This window comes from Pan paniscus, chromosome 1 (genome assembly GCF_029289425.2).
Source record: "Pan paniscus chromosome 1, NHGRI_mPanPan1-v2.0_pri, whole genome shotgun sequence".
Taxonomy (NCBI): Eukaryota; Metazoa; Chordata; class Mammalia; order Primates; family Hominidae; genus Pan; species Pan paniscus.
In genome coordinates this window covers 4,147,429-4,165,023 of record NC_073249.2, presented here as the reverse complement: position 1 = coordinate 4,165,023, position 17,595 = coordinate 4,147,429, and the positions used below count along the sequence as shown (strand labels likewise).

At 42.1% G+C, this 17,595-nt stretch overlaps 1 protein-coding gene across 3 annotated transcripts in view; it reads left to right on the top strand.

Moving 5' to 3' along the window:
* EFCAB2 (EF-hand calcium binding domain 2) overlaps positions 1-17,595 on the top strand; it is a 156,674-nt gene that overhangs the window by 16,679 nt on the left and 122,400 nt on the right. The gene's annotated exons all lie outside the window — the stretch shown is intronic.

Below are 17,595 nucleotides of genomic sequence, written 5' to 3'. Positions count from 1 at the left end.
CCTCCTGAGTAGCTGGGATTACAGGCATGCACCACCACGCCTGGCTAATTTTTGTGTTTTTAGTAGAGATGGGGTTTTGCCGTGTTGACCAGGCTAGTCTCGAACTCCTGACCTCAAGTGATCTGCCCACCTCAGCCCCCCAAAGTGCTGGGATTACAAGCGTGAGCCACCGTGCCCCGCCAGCTATTTTTAATTCTATAGTCCATATTCTGATTTTATCAGTTGTCTCAATTGTCAATAGCTTTGTATAGCATTTCCGCCTCTAGGACAGGTTTCAGTCCAGCATCACATACTGCATTTATTAATAGTTGTCATGTGTCCCTAGTTGTCTTTAATCTAGAGCAGAACCTCAGTCTTTGTCTGTCGTGACATTGAGCACAGATTGATTCAGAAAAGGTTTTGATCTCCTATACAAATTCATGATCTCATACCGATAATCCTCTCATTTCTCCATTCACTCTGCAAACTTCTTCACTTATTATATGGCAGAGAAAATGCAAACCATAAAGTATAAGCTCCTTGGCCAGGCGCGGTGGCTCATGCTGGTAATCCCAGCACTTTGGGAGGTCAAGGTGGGCAGATCACTTGAGGTCAGGAGTTTGAGACCAGCCTGGCCAACACAGAGAAACCCTGTCTCTACTAAAAGCATAAAAATGAGCCAGGTGTGGTGGCACACGCCTGTAGTCCCAACTACTCGGGAGGCTGAGGCAGGAGAATCGCTTGAACCTCGGAGGTGGAGGTTGCAGTGAGCCAAGATCATGCCACTACACTCCAGCCTGGGCGACAGAGCAAGACTCTGTCAAAAAACACCCCCCCTTCAAAAAAAAAAAAAACTCCTCAATTTCCTGACACATACATGTTTATCTGTACTTACTGGCTCCTTACAAAAACCTCTTACCTGGTTTACTTTTCATTTCTTATGCTGTAAATCCGGTTATTGGTTAACGAATTCTCTGCCTAAAATCCTTAATGTCTTCCCATTACCCTTAGGATAGTCTGAATTCTAACAAAACAGACAAGGATGTCTTCTTTCTCCAGGGTTTTTTTTTTTTTTTCTTTTTTCTGATTACATGTTTGGTATCACCATTCACGCATTCTACACTTTATTATACGCTTCATCATAGAGAACAATTTCTTTGTTGTTCCCGTAATGAAAGTGCTAGCCTGCGCACATATTGTTTCCTTATCCCAGACTTCATTTAGTAAATAGCATTGCTTAGTGGTTAAGAACATGAAGTCTGTAGTTAATCCTTATGGGCTCAAATTCTGGCTTTGCCACTTCAGAGCTGGATAACTTTAGGCAAGGTACTTAGGTGTTCTAATTTCTTCACATGTCAAATGAGGAGCATAGCAGAGCCTGTCCCATGTGGTGGTAAAGGATGTTGTGGAGAACTTCACACGCCGTAAGAGCTCTAGAAATGTTATGAGTCCTTACTTACCGTGTTAGGCCTGGTGCTAGATGTTGGGGAATAAAACAGATTTGGGCCCTGTCCTCTTAGATATTGCTGTAGAGGAGAGAACCATTAAAGAGTTACATAATTATTGGGCCAGGTGTGGTGGCACACACCTGTAATCCCAATACTTTGGGAGGCCGAGGTGGGCAGATCACTCGAGGCCAGGAGTTCAGGACCAGCCTGGCTAATGTGGTGAAACCCCCGTCTCTACTAAAATACAAAAATTAGCCAGGCATGGTGGCACACACCTGTAATCCGAGCTACTTGGGAGGCGGAGGCATGAGAATTGCTTGAACCCGGGAGGCAGAGGTTGCAGTGAGCCGAGATCGTGCCACTGAACTCCAGCCTGGGCAACAGAGGGAGACTCCATCTCAAAAAAAAAAAAAAAAATACATAATTGTTATAAGCAGTTCAAAAAAGTTCAGGGTTCCACAAGAGGGACATCTGATTTAAAATTTTCTTTTTTCTTTCTTTTATTTTTTTTTCAGACAGAGTTTCACTCTTGTTGCCCAGGCTGAAGTGCAGTGGCATGATCTCAGCTCACCACAACCTCCACCTCCCAGGTTCAAGTGATTCTTATGCCTCAGCCTCCCGAGTAGCTGGGATTACAGGTGTGTGCCACCATGCCTGGCTAATTTTGTATTTTTAGTAGAGACGGGGTTTCTCCATGTTGGTCAGGCTGGTCTCGAACTCCTGACCTCAGGTGACCTGCCCACCTCGGCCTCCCAAAGTGCTGGGATTACAGGCATGAGCCACCATGCCTGTTCTGATTTAAATTTTTCTTACTTCAGTGGCTTTGAATGTGACATTTCCTCTACCAAAAACTACTACTAGTCACAGATGGAACTGCGAATTTACAAGCCTGAAGTAAGAAAGGAGCATAGCTTATTAGAGGAGTTGCACGAGGCTCCATTGTGGCTGGAATGGAGACATGAGGGTGGGAAGAATGGTGTGAAATGAAGTTTGAAAGTAGGCAGAGGCCAGGTCTTTGTGAAGACCAGGTCAGGGAGGCTGACTTCTATACAAGAGCAAGAGGGAGCCATTGGAGCTTTTTAAACAGGGAAATGATACAATTCATTATGTTTTTAAGAGGTCACTTGGCCAGATGTGATGGCATGAGCCTGGAGTCCCAGCTGCTTGGGAGGCTGAGGTGGGAGGATTGCTTGAGCCTAGAAGTTCGAGGATGCAGTGAGCTATGATCACACCTGTGAATAGCCACTGCACTCCAGCCTGGGCAACGTAGTGAGACCCTGTCTCAAAACAAAAAAAAAAGATCACTTGCTTGCACTGTGGAAGGGTGGAGCACGGCAAGAGCAGATAATGATGGTGGTGTCTTGGATTAGACAGCAGCGGAGGAAATGGCAGAGAAGGTTTGAGAGTCAAGAGAGTCTAAACGTTTTTGTGACTGGATGTGGGGACTGGAGGAGACAGGGATGAATGAACACCTTTCAGTCCAACTTCTGACTCTTGCTTCTCATCTTTATCTAAGGTCCATCCTCAAGTCTGAGGTGGGTGCCACTCTTGTGCCTCCATAGGGCTGTCTGTGTACGTCACTGAGTTTTAGCACTGATCTGTTGTGATTTACTATAGCTGGTCTGTTTTCCTTTTAAGTTAGAATGTATTTATAGTAGATGGTAGCTGATCAACAAACATTTGATAAATGAAAGCACAGATTAACATAAAACTAGATGATGATTGAGTACAGTATTTCTTTTTTTTTTTTTTTTTTTTTTGAGATGGAGTCTTACTCTGTCGCTCTGGCTGGAGTGCAATGGCGCGTTCTCAGCTCACTACAACCTCCACCTCCCGGGTTCAAGCAATTCTCATTCCTCCGCTTTCCGAGTAGCTGGGATTACGGGCGTGCATCACCACACCTGGCTAATTTTTTTTTGTATTTTTAGTAGACATGGGGTTTCACCATGTTGGCCAGGCTGGTTTCGAACTCCTGACCTCAAGTGATCCGCCCACCTCAGCCTGCCAAAGTGCTGGGATTACAGGTGTGAGCCACAGCTACGGTATTTCATTTTAAGCCTAGTGTTTTGGTGGTATATTGTCTTTGGATCAAGTTGTTTATGAAAAAAGAATTCTCAAAGAACTATTCCTACCACCTCCCTCCCCTGACCCCCCCACCCAGCCAAAGGCCAAGAATCGTATTCTTGATTTTTTTTTTTTTTGACAGCATATGTCTGGAATATGTATTGGTATTAATTGGGTCAAATAGAACAATAACATTATCTGTACTTTCAGTTAATTAACCTTGAGGGCATTTCTTTACCTTCTTTTTTGTATGCTTGAAACAGTTCCCATGGTAAGTATTCCTCTTGGGGCTTATTATTTTATCTTAATTTCTGTAGGTGGGATTTTGAGTATCTAATTAGATATTTAAATATGTAAACAGACATCTCCATGTTAGAAAAAACTCAGCTGCGCTATTTGTTTAAAAAACTTCTCTTATATCCTTAGGTGATTTGACTTGTGTTTTGTTATGACTGCTCCTTTTGTATTTATTATCATTAATTTGTTCTTTCGAAATTAAGTTTAACTTTTTTTGTTGTTTTTCTCCTATGGTTTAGATTTTAACTTAGTGCAATATGTAGTTTTTTAGTCTTTGCAGCATTTCCATTGATGGAAAACAAATACAGTGTGAAATTGTTGGCTTTCATATACCCAATATGGAATTAAAGTGAAAAGGGAACTATTTAATTAATTATTTTTTTAAATGAGATCGGGTCCCACTATGTTGCCTAGGCTGGCCTTGAACTCTTGGGCTCAAGCGATCCTCCTGCCTTAGCCTCCTGGGTAGCTAGAGAATTATTATATAATGGTATAACTTGCCTCAACTGGGATTTTTATCAATTAAGTGGCATTTTGTTATTATATTGACATACTAATTTAGTTATATTTATTTTATAATAAGCAACACTGCCGTTTATATTTTGTGGCCTATTAGAGTAGGAACAACTAAAAATAAGGTAAATAATATATTTTTAAAGGAGCATGAAATAAAAAAATTTATTTAATATTTAGGAAAGATGATATGCGTATCCAACCCATTGCAAAAATTATAGTAATTGCTAGTTCCAAAATATTGTTAGTGAACTGTCATCAGATTCCTATAAGGCTTATATCTTCATGAAAAGTAACGCTAATAACACTGAGTGTGACATTAGACCTTTGCCTGTTTTCTCTCTTTCCATATATGCCTCCTGTGAATGACTAATAGAAAACTTATTTTCTCTCAACCAAATCTGTATAACTTACTTTCCTGAGATACTAGGCAACTTCCCTACGTTACAAAAAATTAGTAATGATAATGGGTAACTTTGATTGAATATTCCTATAGTTCAGGTGGTAACCCTCAAAACAACCTTGTCAGCTAGATACTCGATATTGTGCTTTTCACAGATGAGAAAAACTGAATATTTGAGCAGTTATTTGTCCTAAAGATTACAGAGCTATGTATGTATGAATATGTATGAATATGATCTTTAAACCAGGTGGTCTGGTTCTAGAGTCTGTGATCTTAACCATGACACTGTATTGCAACCTAGAAATGGTGGCAAAATTTGTTCAAAGTACAATGTTAATAAAGTAATTTTGATTTATTTAGTTATGATTTATTTATTTTTTGTAGAGACAAGGACCCACTTTGTTGTCCAGGCTGGTCTTGAATTCCTGGGCACAAGCGATTCTCCCACCTTGGCCTCCCGAAGTGTTGGGATTACAGGCATGAGCAACCACACCAGGCCAATAAAGTAATTTTAAAAATTAACTAAAGTCCATACTTTACTCAGATTTTCTTAATTTTTACCTAATGTCCTTTTCTGCTCCGGAGTCCCATCAAGGACACCAGGTTACCATTTAGTTGCTATGGCTCCTTCGGCTCCTCTTGGCTGTGATCGTTTCTCAGGTTTTCCTTGTCTTTAATGACCTCCTTGACAGTTTTCAGAATGGGTCAGAATGCCCCTCTATTAGAATTTGATGTTTGTGTCCTGATTAGACTGGTGGAATGGGATTTTAGGAGGGAGACCACAGAGTTAAAGTACCATTTTCATCACATAACATCAAGGGTATGTACTATTAATATCAATACAATTGATCACTGTTGATGTTAGCCTCGATCGCCTGGCTGAGGTAGTGTTTGTCTGGTTTCTCCACTGTGGTAAGTCTGTCTCCCCATTCCATAGTCTTTGGAAGGAAGTCATATGTGCAGCCCACACTCAAGGAGTATGGAGTTATGCTTCCCTCCTTGAGGGCAGAGAATCTACATGAATTATTTGAAATTCTTCTGAACAGAAGATTTGTATCTTTTCTCCTATATATTTGTTTACAGTTTCCTCTATTCACGGTTTGGCTTTCCGTGGTTTTAGTTAACTAAGGTCAACCAAGATCTGAAAATATTAAATGGAAAATTCCAGAAATAAACCATTCATTTTAAATTGCATGCTATTTTGAGTATCATGACGAAATCTCTCTCTGTCCTACCAGGATGTGAATCATCGCTTTGCCCAGTTTATCCACACTGTATATGCTACCTGCCTTTAATCATTGACATCTTCTGCTTCTGACATTTAACCATGAACATCGTCATGGCTCGGGATGACCCGGGATCTCCCAAGGCAGGTGCTCTTCCTTTTGGTGTATCATCAGGTCAACAGTAGCCTGACACTACATCATGGTGCTCTGTGTCATTCACCTCACTTCATCTCATCACGTGGGCATTTTATCGTCTCACATATGACAAGATGCATGAGTACAGTACAATAAGATATTTTGAGAGAGGCCATTCATATAGCTTCCATTACAGTATGTTGTTATGATTATTCTATTTTATTATTGGTTATTGTTGTTAATTTCTTAATGTGCTTAATTCATCACAGGCATGTATGAATAGGGGAAAACATAGTATATATAGGGCTTGGTGTTATCTGAGGTTTTAGGCACCCACTGCAGGTCTTGGGACTTATCCCGCGTGGATAAGGGGAGACTACTGCACTTGATCATTCATTCCTGTCAGTATGGACACATTGGATGTTTATTTTATACTTTGGGTTATGAGCCAGTACTACTTTATTCATTTTGTTGCTCAAATTGTTTCAGCTTTAGCCATTGGAAGCTCTTTTCGCTGGCTCCTATGTCACTATGACATAGCCCCATCAAGGTGTGGCGTTTTTGGGGGGTTCTATTGAGACAGTGTCTTGCTCTGTTGCCCAAGCTGGAATCTTGATTTACTGCAACCTCCGCCTCCCAGGCTCAAGCAGTCTTCCCACCTCAGCCTTCCTAGCAGCTGGGACTACAGGCATGAGCCACTGCGCCTGGCCTAATGTGGGTGGTGTTTTTTTTTTTGTACTTCTACTACTACTACTACTACTACTACTACTACTACTACTGCTAGGATCTAGTTCTACTCAGTACTTCTGGCACCAAATGTGTGGGTTTTCCACACCAAACAATTCTCCAGTTCCCTGTGGACACCAACTGGGAGTCCTACAATTCAACTCAATTTAATACCAACTACCCAGAGTTACTACAGATCCCACAGGTTAAGGATTTGGTCCCACAAGACCGTTCCCCAGGAAAGTAGGCTAACTGCTGATTAAAGGTAGTGGATCCTTAAGTTACTCACACTTCAGTTAGATGTGGCTACAAATTGGGGGTTTCCACAACCCCCTTCTTAGTTCCATAATTTGCTATAAAGGTTCACAGAACTCAAGGAAACACTTTGTTTAACATTTACTGGTTTATCATAAAGGATGCAAATGAAGAAACAGATGGAGTGACATAAAGGGTGAGGTGAGATCTGCCAGGTACCCCAGCTGAGGAGCTTCTGTTCTGTGGAGTTGGGTGCACTATTCTCCCGGCATGTGGATGTGCTTGCCATTCCAGAGCTCTTGGAACCCCTTTGTTTAGGGTTTTTGTGGGGGTTCCATTATGTAGGCATGGTTGGTTCGATCACTGGCCATTCGAGATTTGCTCAATCCCCAGCCTCTTCCCTCTCTGGAGGTCACAGGGTGGGGTCAGGGTGGGGGAATGAGTCGGAATTTTTGGCAGATAATTTCTATTTTGTATTAGCTTTCTGGATTATTCTGATTCCATTATTGTAACTTGTTTACTATGGTCCAGCTTTATGCCCTTTGTATACATTATGACTTTTAATCCTCGTAACAGCCCTGTGAGGTAGAGAAATAGAGCAGTAGGAGTCAGGGCCTGTTTGGTCAGCATTTTGCTATTACCACCTTTTTAAACTTTTATAGGAGTGGCTCTGAATCTCTAGAAAGTCATGTAAAGATCTTGATATTTATTTAAAATCAGTAAACAAATATTCACAAGGAAACTTTTTTTCTTGACATTCAGTATGTTTTAAGTAATTTTCATGTGGTTCGAGCCTTGTAAAGGTTTTTCTGGTTTTCATAGTGTAGAAAGTAAAGAAAGCTGTTACAATTGACTGTCTGGACTGATTTATTCAAGAGAAAATCACTTGGTTTATAGAAGGCCTTTAACATTTTGTGAGTATATGTTTTAAACCAAAACCCATAGATAGGAAGAGCCGACAGGGAGCTGGAAACTGCAATAAGCTTTCTTCTAACTAGCAAACGCAGTTGACAGACATCTTTTTATAGACGTATCTGTGATTGCACGCTGTTTTTAGGCTTGATAATTTTTTCAACAAGGAAAAACTTTTCTTCAATTTGAAAAAGCTGTTTACAGTAAAATGGCAAAGTATGAGAAGACAGAAAGCCATCCTGCTCATTCTAAAGCTAAATTGGGCCACATTTCCTTCAAAGTATAGACAACGGCAGCAGTGGAACACAGTTAAGTGTGTGTTTAGTGAAGGAAAGTTTTTTGAATACTACCGCCACAATAATTTTTCAAACCTTGAATTCTTTATTGAGAAAGTGACAAATCAGTGAGAGAGGGAAAGGGAAAAGAAAATTAATTGCATTTGCAAAATTTCTCAAACAACTAGGATTACAGAAGTAAAAGAATGAATTTGAAGGCTGGGCGCAGTGGCTCACGCCTGTAATCCCAGTATTTTGGGAGGCTCAGGCGGGCAGATTACAGGAGGCCAGGAGTTTGAGACCAGCTTGGCCAACATGCTGAAACCCTGTCTCTACTAAAAATACAAAAAATTAGCCAGGCATGGTGGTACCCATCAGTAATCCCAGCTACTCTGGAGGCTGAGGCTGGAGAATCACTTGAACCTGGGAGGCGAAGGTTGCAGTGAGCCGAGATTGTGCCACTGCACCGCAGCCTGGGCAACAGAGTGAGACTGTGTCTCAAAAAAAGCCCCCAAAAAAACAAAAAACAAAAAGAATGCATTTGACGTAGTGCCTGTGTCAGTTAGCTATCGCTCTGTAACCAATTACTCCCAAATCTAGCAGCTAAAACCCACAAATATTTATTATCTCTCATAATTTCTGGCTGTAGCTTTACTGGGTGATTGTGCCTAAGGGTCTCTCATAGTCTGGGGCTCACTCACGTGACTTTTGGCAGGAAGCCTTGGTTCCTTATTGGTTGTTGGCTGGAGGCCTCAGTTTCTTGACACATGAGACTCTCTATAGGCCACTTGACTGTACATGCAACATTGCATCTGGTATCCCATAGAGTGAGTCATTCAAGAGACAGAAAGAGATGAGACAGAAGCCACAATATCTTTTATAACATAATCTCAGAAGTAACCAATCATTACTTTTGCTCTATTCTATTGGTGACATAAACTAACCCTATATAATATCAGTGGTGACTGCACAGTGGTGTAAATAGCAAGAGGTGAGGGTCATCGGGAACCATCTCGGAGGCTGGCTACCACAGTCTGCCTTCTGGCCTCCAGTGATTCACGTTTCTCGCACATGTAGAATGCACTCACTCTCTCCAAAGGCCCACTAGAATGGGCCTTCCGTCCCATTACAGCCATTACAGCATCAGCTCAAAGTCCAGAATATCAGATCTAAATCAAGCCCAGGTGGTAATGAGGTTCCTTGGCTGTAGCTACTTATGTATGACTTCTTGAGTGGTTTCTCTTGATCTATAGACCTGTGAACTAGAGAGATGTTACTTGCCCCTTACCACTCAACATACAATGGGAAAAGGTAACATCCACAGACACTTCTATCAAAAAAGAGGATGTCTTCGTGTATTTGTGCTGCTGTAACAGGATACCACAGACTAGGTAACTTATGAAGAACATAAATTTATTTCTCACATTTCTGGAGGCTGGAAAGTCCGAGATTGAGGGTCTGCATCTGGTGAGGGCCTTCTTGCTGCATCATAACGTGGTAGAAGGCATCATATGGGGATGGGGAAGGAGGCTGAACTCATTCTTGTTAAGGAACCCACTCCTGCTATAACATACCTGCTCCTAAGATAACAGCATTAATCCATTCATGAGGGCAGAGGCCTCATGGCCTAATCACCTCTTAAGCTTCCACCTCCCAAAACTTGCATGGGGGATTCAGTTTCCAACACAAGAACTTTGAGGATACATTTTTTTTTTGGTATACTTTTTGGTATTCCTCCATAGTAAGGAGGAAATGGGAGGAACACAGGAGTCGTTGGTTCATAAAACTGAGCCTGGCAAGTATTGGACATTTATTGATTAGGACTCAGTCTTACTGTCCAGAAGTGATTCTAGGTGGCCTTTAGCTCTGTCCCCTGAGCTCTTGGTTCGACTCTTTGTTATCTTTTCTTTTACGAGAAGTAGTACATGTTTACAGCTAAGCAGTTTTCTAAGCCTGATTCCTGTCAATAGAAGTTTTGGGAGTCCAAAGAACGTTTTTCCTTTTGTGATCTCTTTGTCCTTTTTAGTTGAGGCTGAAGGTGTTTCTGCAAATAGCTTCCTTTAAAAATTTTTCATAGGTCTCCCACGAATCTTATTGTCCATTAGACAAAAGCCATATACACAAATTTGTTTGAGATAAGCTGTTCTCTGTCTTTGGCTCCTACTAAGATAGCTAAGAGACATTAAACTTCTTTTTTTTTTTTCTTAGATGGAGTCTCACTCTGTTACCCAGGCTGGAGTGCAGTGGCACAATCTCGGCTCATTGTAACCTCCGCCTCCTGGGCTCAAGTGAGTCTCCTGCCTCAGCCTCCCAAGTAGCTGGGTCTATAGGTGCACGCCACCATGCCTGGCTAATTTTTGTATTTTTAGTAGTGATGGGGTTTCACCATATTGGCCAGGCTGGTCTCAAACTCCTGACCTCGTGATCTGCCGGCCTCAGCCTCCCAAAGTGCTGGGATTACAGGTGTGAGCCCCTGCGCCTGGGACATTAAACTTCTTTTTAAACCCTGTTGTTTGAGTGAAAGGATCTGTAAGACTCACCCTTAAACTTTCTAGAGATTCTTTGCTAGTCTGAATGTTGCCTTGATGCACCACATTTGATAATTCTGAAGTCTTAAGAAAGGACTCTAGAACCATATACTCTATTATGTTTTCCTGGCAGTGCCCTAAATTTGATCTTTAAGAAGCCACTTCTTAGCGTCTTCTTGCCATCTGGAGATCTAGGGAATTTTCACAACTAGCAATTCCTGTCTCCTTTTTGTTTAACAGGCTTTCCTTTAGGTTATCTCTCCTCTTGTATTTTATTTTTTGTTTGTTTGTTTAAAAGAGACAGGTTCTCGGCTGGGCGCGGTGGCTCACACCTGTCATCCCAGCACTTTGGGAGGCCAAGGCGGGCAGATCGTGAGGTCAGGAGATCCAGACCATCCTGGCCAACATGGTGAAACCCCGTCTCTACTAAAAATACAAAAATTAGCCGGGCGTGGTGGCAGGTGCCTGTAACCCCAGCTACTTGGGAGGCTAAGTCAGGAGAATTGCTTGAATCCGGGAGGTGGAGGTTGCAGTGAGCTGAGATTGTGCCACTGCACTCCAGCCTGAGTGACAAGAGCAAGACTCCATCTCAAAAAAAAAAAGAGGGACAGGTTCTCACTCTATCCCCCAGGCTGGATTGCAGTGGTGCGATCATAGCTCACTGTAACCTTGAACTCCTTGGGCTCAAGCGATTCTCCCACCTCACCTTCTCGAGTAGCAAGAACTACAGGTGCGTGCCACCGTGCCTCACTACTTTTAAATTTTTTTGTAGAGATGAGGTCTCTCTGTGTTGCTCAGGCTGGCCTTAAGTGATTGTGATCCTACCACCTCAGTCTCCCAAAGTGTGGATGACAGGCATGAGTCACCGAGCCCACCCATCTCTTGTATTTTATTATGTGCAACTGGAGGGAACCAGGAAGCACCTTCAGTGCTTTTCCTGGAAATCCCCTTATCTAGATTACCCAGTTTATTTTCTACTTTCCATGTTGATACAGGTGACAATGTTGCAAAATTTCTGCTATTGCATAAAAAGGATCTCTCCTTGCAGTTTCCAATGTGATTTTCCTCACTTTCCTTTAAGCTCTAACCTAGAGCCTATGGAAGGGCCAGTACTGCTTGGCTGCAAAGCCTCTCCCACATTTTTAGGCATGTGTTATGGCAGCACCCCGTTTTCCCGTACCATACCTCTAGATGTTATCCAGTACTATTACCTATTAGTCATCTATTTTGTGGTAACAAATTACCCCCAAAACTTAGTGGCTTAAGACAATAAACATTTATTTTTTCACACAGTTTCTTAGGGTCAGGAATCTAGAAGTTGTTTAATTGGGTGGTTCTGGCTCCGAGTCTCTCATGAGGTTGTAGTCAAGATGTTGGCTGGGGCTGCCGTAATCTGATGGATTGTTTGGGCAGAGACTCTGCTTTCCTGGGGTTACCCATAGGCTGCTTGAGTGTTGCTTGAGTGGGGGGTTACCCGTAGGCAGCTGGTTTCCCGCAGGACTCGTGATAAGAGGGGTGTGGGGGGGCCAACATGAAAATCTAGTATGAAAGTGATGTGCTGTTACTTCTGCCATATTCTGTTGGTCCCATGGGTCAGCCCTGGTGTATTGTGAAAGGGGACTACACGAATGTGTGAAAGCCAGGAGGCGGGAATCACTGGAAGCCATATGGACGTTACCAGGAGGCAGGAATCACTGGAAGCTATCTGGACGTTGTCTTCTACAACCCTGTCTTAAAGAATTTCGTAGCCTACTGGGCACGAGTGCCTACATGTTCTAAGCATTGTGTTAGACTGTCACATGTTGTTGATTTGGCATTTACAATCCAGAAAGGAACTGCTACCCCCAGTTGAAGTTTAAAGAGATCAAGTAACTTGTTCGCGACAGATTCGAATCTAGCCTGGGAATAAACGCTTGGAGCCTAGGCCTTAGGTAAAGGAGTGGATAAATATTCTATAGCATCATTGCCTTTGTATTTAAATATGAATTTTCTTCATTATACTTATGTTTAGCAGCAGCCATTTAATGTCTATTTTGTATGTGGACACCTCTGCTCAACTGTTTTTTCTTGTATTCCCTTCTCCATGCAGTCATCCCTTGGCATGTGGCGGGGATAGGCTCCAGGACCTCCTGTGGATACCAAAATCTACAGATGCTGAAGTCCCTTACATAAAATGGCAGAACATTTGCATATAACCTATGCACATCTTCTTGTATACTTTAAATCATCTCTAGATCAGTTATAATACCTAATACAATGTAAATGCTGTATAAATAGTTTTTATACTGTATTGTTTAGGGAATAATGATAAGGAAAAAAGACTGTACATGTTCAGTACAGACGCAGTTTTTTCCCCAAATATTTTCAATATACAGTTGAATCCATGGGTGTACAGAGGGCTGATTGTGTAGCTCTGACCTTTTTATTTTTTTTTAACCTATCCTATCTCGTTCTTCTACTGACTTTCCTTCCAACACTTTCCATAGAGTCCTTTGGAGCGTCAGACTTACTCTAACGTGAATAAACTTCTTTACAAATACTCTTTTTATAGACTACCCCTCTCATCTCTTTGTCTTAACTAAATCCTGGCTTTCCTGCTAGAATGCCACTCTTCGGGGACCATCTTGAATGAAAGCTGTTCATTCTTCCATACCATTTTGTCTTCAAGCCAGTAAGCTGAATCAGTCTACTTCCAATTCCAAATCATTGTTCTTTCACCCTCATATAAAAATTCTTCTTCCTTTGAAATTCGTGCCATCTTTTTTTTTTTTTTTTGGTTTATTTTTATTTTTTGAGATGGAGTTTCGCTCTTGTTGCCCAGGCTGGAGTGCAATGGTGTGATCTCGGCTCACCACAACCTCTGCCTCCTGGGTTCAAGCAATTCTCCTGCCTCAGCCTCCTGACTAGCTGGGATTACAGGCGCCCTCCACGACACCCAGCTAATTTTTTGTATTTTTAGTAGAAACGAGGTTTCACCATGTTGGCCAGGCTGATCTTGACTTCTTGACCTCAGGTGATCCACCCACCTCGGCCTCCCAAAGTGCTGGGGTTACAGGTGTGAGCCACTGTGTCTGGCCCTGAAATTCGTGTCATCGTAATCATTTTCTGTCATTCTTTGTCACTGCCATTTATTAGTCTGCCTGTAGCTTATCCCTTGTTTATCAAAGACTTTGGCACTCTTTTCTCAGTTTTCTGTCCATCTCAAATTCCACTATCATTCTGGGTGGCTTCAGTAGCCAGGTGGACTACCATGCAACATGCTAGTTTCATCATCCTTGTTCTTTTCAACTCCAGTGACCTTCACTTCCACTTCTTTCCAACATTTTACTCTCATGACTTTTAGACTGTAAGACACTCTGAAATCTTGACTCCTTCATTCTATTGACTGACCACCATCTCCTAATTTCCAGAGGTGCTCTGCTCCCTTACATATATATTTATTTTATTTTTCTTTTTTCTTTTGAGACCAGGTCTTGCTTTGTTCTCCAGGCTGGAGTACAGTGATGCGATCACAGCTCACTGCAGCCTCGAATGGCTGGGCTCAAGCAATCATCCCACCTCAGCCTCCTGAGTAGCTGGGACTATAGGTGTGCACCACTGCATTTGGCTAATTTTAAAATTTTATTATTAGTAGAGATGAGGTCTTGCTATCTTGCCCGGGCTGGTCTTGAACTCCTGAGCTCAAGCAATCCTTCCACCTTGGCCTCCTGAAGTGCTGGGATTCCAGGCGTAAGCCACTGCGCCCAGCTCCCTTACATATATAATACCAGTGTTGGATCTTACCAAGATGTCTAGGCTGTCCCCCTTCCCCCAACTGGCTTATCAGTCAAACAAATGGCTAATATCAAACGAGTCTGGCTAATGAAGTAGAAAAGGAATTTATTAGAAGATAGTAGGTAGCTCACAAAATCAACAGGGAAGCTGGAGAACCAGCTTGGAAAATGGGCAGGAAGCAAAGAGGCCCAGCAGCATGTACCCCAGCTAATGCCATGGCACTAGGACAGTGGTTAATGTGCTATTGCTCCTCCATTCTTGCTGTTATTTCTTCTGCCATTCCCATAAATAATTTTAATACTGTCTCTCCATTTTTATATTACCTGCTTAGGATTCAAAATCTTGCACAAGAACATCTGATTGGCTGAGTATAGGTCACATGCCTATTCCTTTGCTACCAGGGAGCTGGGAGAGGAAAGATCTGCCTTCTTTGGCTTACTTAGTGAGAAGGTAGACACTTTTCTGCCAATATTATATACAATAGGATTCCCTCAAAAGACAACGAATGTTTGGATCCTGGGTCCAAAAAAAAAGAAAAGGAGAGGAAGGGGAGGGGAAGAATAGAAGGAGGAGAAAAAGGAGGAAGCGGAGGAGGAGGCGGCAATATTGACAAATGTCTACTTTAGCCCACTACTGGCTTGGGAATGGGGAGAAGTCGCCTCTAAGCCTCCCGAAAAGAAAAAAAAAAGCCTCCTGATCCAACTTCAACCTCCAAATTCTCACTAGATGATCTTGCTTCTTATTTCAAAAATAGGAGCCATTAGGCCTGGAATCCCTTCACTTGTTGCCTCTGTCTGTAAACGTACCTAGTCAACATTGTCTTTTCCCGTCTCCCTTTAGTTATCTTAGTAGAAGAGCTCTTCCTGCTCTTGTTCAAGGCTCATTTTTCCCATTTATATTCATGATGTCATCCACACTTGTCTTCTCCAGGACCCCTCATCATTAATTAAGCCTTCCTTCTTACTTAAGATTATTTATTAATATTCCTTTTTTGTCAGACATTGCTGAATACAGGAGATATAAAGATGAATTTGATATAGCTTTGAAGTATTTATTATTTAGTGGGGAAAAGACAGACACAAATAATTGCTGTGCAGTAATTTAATCATGATCATAATTATAGTAGTCCCTTACTTTATCCATGGGGAATACTACACCAAGACCCCCAGTGGATGCCTGAAACAATGGATAGTACTGAACCCTATATATACCATGGTTTTTCCTATACATACATACCCATGATAAAGTTTTTTTGTTTTTTTGTTTTGTTTGTTTTTTGAGGCGGAGTCTTTCTGTGTCACCCAGGCTGGAGTGCAGTGGTGCAATCTTGGATCTCCACCCACTGCAACCTCTGCCTCCCGGGTTCAAGCAATTCTCCTCCCTCAGCCTCCTGAGTAGCTGGGACTACAGGCATGTGCCACCACACTCAGCTAATTTTTGTATTTTTAGTAGACATGGGGTTTCACCATGTTGGCCAGGCTGGTCTTGAACTCTTGACCTCAGGTGATCCACCTGCCTCAGCCTCCCAGAGTGCTGGGATTACAGGCGTGAGCCACCACACCCGGCCAATAAAGTTTAATTTTTAAATTAGGTACAGCAAGAGCTGAATACTAATAACTAATGATAAAATAGATTAGTTTTAACAATATACTGTAATAAAAGTTATGTGACTGGTCTCTCTCTCAAAATATCTTATTGTACTGTACTCACCCTTCTTGTGATGAAGAAGGGATGGAGTGGAATGACGTGAGATTTCATCATACTGCTCAACTGCGTGCAACTTAAAACTTAAGAATTGTATATCTCTGGAATTTTCCATTTAATATATTTGGACCACGGTTGACTGTGCTAACTGAAACTGTGGAAAGTGAAACTGTGGACAAGGGGAGACTACTGCATTTGTGTAATTTGTTTGATACATGATTTTCTATTAGAATGTGTCTTCAGTGGCCAGGCACAGTGGTTCAAGCCTGTAATACCAGCACTTTGGGAGGCCAAGGCAGGCGGATCATGAGGTCAGGAGATTGAGACTATCCCAGCTAACACGGTGAAACCCCGTCTCTACTAAAAATACAAAACAATTAGCTGGGCATGGTTGCAGGTGCCTATAGTCCCAGCTACTCTGGAGGCTGAGGCAGGAGAATGGCCTGAACCCTGGAGGCGGAGCTTGCTGTGACCAGAGATTGTGCCACTGCATTCTAGTCTGGGCGACAGAGCGAGACTCCATCTCAAAAAAAAAAAAAAAAAGTGTCTTCAGTGTCTAATACCTAAGAGGTGCTCAATAAATATTATTGAATGAATGAAGAGGGGTAAGCACAGGGTACTGTGGAATCATAGAGGATAGGTACTTGGCCCTCCCCTAGGAGGGAAGGAAGATTGGGCTTATGTCAGTGGAGGCTTGGTGGAGGAGATTGCAGCAGCCAGCAGGGGAAAAAAAATCAGGGGAGAGTACCAGGCAGAGAGAGCGGCATGAACAAAAGTTGAGAATGGTGAGGAGGTGGAGATGGTTTGAACAGTTAGGTGTTAAATAGAGTTATTAACAGTTAACATTTATTGAGTTTACATACATACATAGTATATGTTTATGTATACTTGTTAAGTACTTTACATATATTTTCTCATTTAATACTTACAATATTCTTTGATTAAGGTATTATTCCCATTTTAGAATAGAAAAATCTCTGCAATACATAGGGAAAATAGTTAACTTGCCCAAGACCATTTAGCCTATAAAGGATCAAGGAGGGATTTGTTTTGGGGTCTTTCTGGATGCAAAACTTGGTGCTCTTTATAAATGCCATGTTATACTAATATAGTGTGGTTCCCAAACTCGGCGGCTCATCAGAGTCCCCTGAGGACCTTTGTAAAAATACAAATTCCTGGCCATACCCCAGACCTGTTGAGTCAGAGTTTCCAGGGGCAGAGCTTATAGATCTATATTTTTGGGTGGTTCACATGTAACTGGCCTGGTACTGGTTCTCTCACCCTGGGGAGTTATTGCAGCTGGTGTCAAGAGCAAGGCAGGAATAGCTGACTAGCCAGGGAGGTTTTCCTGTGTCT